The sequence below is a fragment of the Hermetia illucens genome, chromosome 5, assembly GCF_905115235.1.
Source record: "Hermetia illucens chromosome 5, iHerIll2.2.curated.20191125, whole genome shotgun sequence".
NCBI lineage: Eukaryota > Metazoa > Arthropoda > Insecta > Diptera > Stratiomyidae > Hermetia > Hermetia illucens.
The window spans coordinates 99,199,357-99,205,153 of NC_051853.1; positions in this window are offsets into that span (position 1 = coordinate 99,199,357).

The following is a 5,797-nucleotide window of genomic DNA, read 5'->3' on the forward strand; positions in this document are numbered from 1 at the left end:
AAATCTGTAATCACGGATATTCGCGCGACTCTACCGAATGACCAACACACCAGCTTACGCTGAAAATTCTGAAATAAAAAAATAAAGACTCGGCCGTGCGTGAGGAGCCATAAAACTCCGCTTCCGACCATGGTTATACTGGTCGACTACGCGACGAAGAACACGGTGGAATGGCTTAATGATATAGTCCTTAAACTGGCAGGATCCACCGAGCACGTGCCCTACTCATTTCCTGAAAATCATCCAGGGCTTATTCCTCCAGCAAAAGAGGAATGCGGACAGCTTCCAGCGACCTCTGAATGTGGAAGCTATTCCGCCAGTCACCAGAGACGAGCTGCTGGATATCTTCGGTAGAATAGGCGACAGTAAAGTCCCGTGCCTGGACGGAAATTATATCAAATTGGAGATCTCTCATCACTTCCAAGCCGACTATCCAATACTTGATAGATGGGAAACGCAGTTATACGCAACACTTGCATATAACTATGCCGCAAAGCATCCACTGCAAGAATGGCTCTGGCAAAAATTGCTCTGGCTAGATTGCTTGGGGAGAGTCGTTGCAGATGCCAATTTACGCTAATAAATCGAGTTCACTCTACAGGCGGACACCCTAAGGGCGTGCTCTGCATTCAGGACTGTCTCAGATGATGTAACGTTTGTCATCTCTGGAATGATGCCCATTGACATGTTGGCAAATAAAATGACGAACATATACAATGGGAAGCCAATTTTTCCCTTATCGCGGACGAAGAACAGCGAAAGGAATCGATCTGTAAATAGATGGCAAGAGTACTGGGCACGTTCCGAAAAGAGTCGGTGGACTCACAGGCTGATCCCTGCAATCAAAGTGTGGTTGGAGAGACGAAAACGATAATTGTTGGAGAGACGACAACTATAATTTTACCTGGGTTCCTCACGGTGCATGGAGGATATCGCCAGTACCTGCACAGTTTTAAACTGGATACCTCACCCCATTGTCTAAACTGCGATTGAATCCCCCAGGACCCAGAGCATGTATTGTGTCACTGTCCAAGGCATGCGGAAGAAAAGAGGAACCTAGAGGAGACTCAAGGAGAGGTGCTGGTACTGTTGAGGCGCTGCAGTGTGGAGTCGATTAGCGAGGATTCGCCTGAGCTCCCCATCAGAGTAGCGTAACTCACCACGAAGCGAAACTTATCCGCCTGAGTGGCTTGCCTATCTATTGGTAGCGGGTTGACAGCCACGAGGTCAATAGAGCAACCAGGGGTGATTATCCTGCGGGGGCAAGGAAAAAAAAGTAAAATTACGATTTAATAATTTTTCAATTTGGAAATATTAATATTGATGAGGATGGACGACTTCGTAACCTACATAACGACAAAATCTATGAGCGATACCGTGACCGTCAGGTTGTGGATAAAATCCGGCTCAATAGGTTACGGTGGGCGAACCATTTAATTCGTATGGATGAAGATGATCCAGCCCGGGAAGTCTATAAGGGCAACATCTATGGTTGAAAAAGAAGACGAGGAAGACCCTGGCTAAGATGGAGCGATGGCGTAGGTTAGGACGCCAGACAGCTTTTAGGGATGTCGAGTTGGTGGACCTCGGCGCAAAACCGAAATGTTTGGAGTTCCTTATTAAAGCAGGCCTAGACCGGATACCGGTTGTTGCGCCGTTGATGATAATGAATATTGATGTCATTGGAAATTGGATTGATTGTCATAAAAATTTGAAAGATTTTCAATTTGAATATTCTTAATTAAATGTAGAAGAATTAGCTTGAATGATAATAATCGCTGGCGCAACAATCCATATTGCATCAGGGCCTTGAAGTGTGTTAGAGCACTTCATTCAAGATCCTAAGGGTACACTACAGTGCACTGTAGGAGGCAATGTGGTCAGCATTGTGCTCGCCCGAGATTGTTAGCCTGGTTTGACCCAGCTGAGTCGACTGGTATCAGACATCCAATCACGATAACAAGTCCCTCTGCCACCAGTAAGATTTCAATCGCGACCTTCCGCTACGACACACCAGCGCTCTAACCACTTGAGCCATCCGAACAATGGTGGTTACTAAATGGGAAAGGATTGATGTGAATAGTGATGTGTAATTTTACCAAACTAAGTAGAACCAATGTACCATAAATTCCCATGCCGAGAATACTAGCATATGAGGAAGACCGAGATGCGATCAACTCCATGATCGTATCTATCCAGAACAGACTGCAAAAGGCAAAGGGGACGCCGCACAGTGCTTCGAGTAATGGACAAAAATCAAAAAATCGACTTTTTATTTTGCGGATTCTTTGTTTGGGGTATTACTCTGTGAGGTTCAAAGGCGAGAAAAACAACATTGGTTGAACCGAAAATATTCGCCTATATATGTTAATATTTGTAAACAAAGGTGAAACGGATTAATGAAGAAGCAGTTTAACAACAGTGGTGAGTTTTATTCCTTCTTTTCGGTACAAAAGCGCCAGGAAACTATGTGCGAGCTAGCAGAAGGTATGTATATACATTTTTGATCGAATCAAAGTAATAATAAACTAGCATTAAAACGACAAAGTTTTTTAAACTTCAGAACGCATTTTCTCAAAAACGGTAAAAACGGTTCTGGGATTTTAGCATAAAAAGTTTCTTTGATTCATGCTGAAACGTTGTGTGACATCAAATTTTTCCAAGACTTTCCTTAAAGAATTTTTTTTCCCCATTTTCAGAAAAAAACTCAAGAATCCTGATGAGGGACATTTTTGAAAAATGGGTCTCCGTTCCCAAACAGGATAAAGCTATGGCAATTTTGTCTTTGGTTCGAGATAAGTGGAATTTGGAACCTTGCGATGACCTCTCAAAATGGGCCCGATTAACTTCCCTTGAGCTTCAAAAGAAGTATGATTCCTGCAAAGGGTATCGGACCTTGTTTTTAGCCAAGAATCAGGGGTTTTTGGATACTCCCCTCACTTTTCCTGAGTATGTCACCAAATGTATGCCGACATACGGTGTGCAAGCAAGTTCAAGCACTTTAGTGCGTGGTCGGCCGAAAAAGTCATTTGAAGAGTGTTGTGCCAGAACGAAGAGGAGACGAGTGCAGCATATGGTAGAAAATTATTCGGCGGAGGAACTTCAGTTCACTTCAACTGCACAGAACACAAGGGAACAGAAGAGCAACCCTGAAGTTTTATCGGGGACTGCAGCGCTAATATTAAAGTTAGACCTTGACCTTTCTGACAAGAAGTATAATGTCCTTAGAAGTGTTGTGAATAATGTCAACGAAAACTTATTCCCTAGTCTCTACTCACTCCGAAAAGAGAAAAAAAATTTTTTGCCTAAGATCATTAACATTACAGACGTATCAGCAAGTGTACCATTATCATACAAGAATTGTTAAATAACACCGTAGATTCTATTTCGAGATTACTTGACCTTGATAGAAATATACGTGCTAATTTAATATGTAAATGGGGGTTCGATGGCAGTGGCGGGCACAGTTTGTACAAACAAAGGTTTCTCGACAATGAGAGCACCGATGAATACCTCTTTTTAATAGCACTCGTCCCTTTGAAGCTAGTTGACTTTGAATCTAGTGAAGTTTTGTGGCAAAACGATCATCCGGGATCAACATTTTATTGCAGGCCAATTAAATTTATTTTCACGAAAGAATGTTCATCTGTAATAATAAGTGAAGAAAATCATATAAGGACACAAATAGAAAATCTCGTCAACCATAAATTGTTTGTTAAAACCCATACCCTGGACGTGAGTTTTGTTCTTGAAATGACGATGGTTGACGGAAGTGTTTGTAATGTTTTAACGGATACTAATGCATCAGCGAGATCTTTTATTTGTGGGGCCAAACCAAAAGATATGAATTCCATTAGCATAGATGAGAAACCCCCTAACAGAGAGCATTTTCGTTTCGGGTTGTCATCCCTCCATGCATATATAAGATCGATGGAATGCCTTCTTCACATAGCGTACAGTTTGTCATTTAAATCGTGGCCAGCCAAAGGGGAGGAGAAAAAAAAAGCTTTTAGAAGCTGAGAAGGTAAGAATTAGGAAAGAGTTCAAAGATAAAATGAGACTTATAGTGGATACACCTAAACAAGGTTATGGCTCATCAAATGATGGGAATACTGCGAGGAGATTTTTTTCAAATCCAGTCTTAACTTCTCAAATCACCGGAATTGACGTCGAACTCGTAAGGAACTTATCCATAATATTAAGAGTACTTCCTCTAGGTAGATTCATTAATATTGATAAGTTCCGACTATTGCTGAGGTCTACCCATGAATTATATTTATCGCTATATGGATGGTACTACATGCCCAGCAGCCTTCACAAACTTCTTATACACGGATCCGACATAATAGAGTCATTTGTTATGCCAATAGGGCATTTGTCGGAAGATGCTTTAGAAGCGTTACACAAAATAGTCCGTCACAATCGATTACATCACACCCGAAAATCCTCAAGGATCAATATGTGCACTGATTTAATCAATAATTTATTGCTGATGTCCGATCCTTATATCGCGTCTGAAAGACATAAACAGAAAAAAAAGTCACTGAAATTGACTCATGTATCGAGGAATATTTAGTACCTATTTCCGTTAATCCGAATTTGACAGAATCAGAAGTAAATCGATCTCTTGCAGAATTTGATTTAGAATCGGACGGAGAATCAGATTTCTCGGACAAAAATTTTTCAGACTCAGATTAGTTACTAATCTGTGTCTGAAAAATCTGACTCTCCGTCCGATTCTATATCGAATTCCGATATGTATATATATATATATATATATCCGATTTTGTCTCTTTGGTATATTGTTTTTTTAATAATGATTTTTTCGATAATTTTTATTCTTTGTTTTGTTTTTTTTTTATTATATTATGTAGTTGAAAATTTAAAATATATTGTTGCCAATAATTAGGTACTTTTATTTACCAAAACTTCATGCTTGAACATTTTTTTTTTAATTTTCAGCAATACCAGTACTGAATCAATTAAAAATTCATTTGTGGCCAATAAATCCCTTTTTTTCTTGGAGGAGATTGATACGATAGAAAAGTTAAATGAACAATTGACGTTTCCTACAGGAAAAACAAGCGTTTTTCAGACAAATTACACTATACCTCTCTAAGAAAGCATTTGCGACCCCATGTTTATAAGAACTTTTTTGTTCAGCTCAAAATTTCCTATAAGATTACAAAGTTTCGGATTTTTGTCCACTGTCATCATACATTCGAAGCACTGTGCGCCGCATAGAGAAGTACGAAGTATGACTAAGCTAAAATGAGCTGACTCCGCCCCTTGATATAATGCCTTACATTGGTTCCAAACGACAGGGGAGTCGGGGGTTTTACAAACAAAACTTTAAAAATGACGCATGAGACACTGTGCTCAAGTGTTCAAAGGACTCCTTACATTCCTGAGCCAGGTTAACATAGAGGCTTCTAAATTCAGGTTGACGGAACACTTCAGTGCAGCTGCAGTATTTGTGTTCGGACCAACACCCAATCCCACTAAGTTATAACAACGGTTACATAGCTTTACTGATGAAATTAGTTCCTTGCCCCTTATCATAATATCAAAGGCTTCTACTCACTTCCGAGAGAAACTAAACTGTAGCAAAAATTAGCGCGAGATGATGTGGGTGATATAGAAGAATCCAAAAATATTCACTTAATATAAATAATTAGGGTGGAGCAATCATCATCAAAATCGTGCAAATTGGGTGACTAAATAGTCAAGAGGTAGGCATTGGACGCATTTTAATAACTTTCTAAACAAATAAAATATTTGGAATGTATTGCTTGCG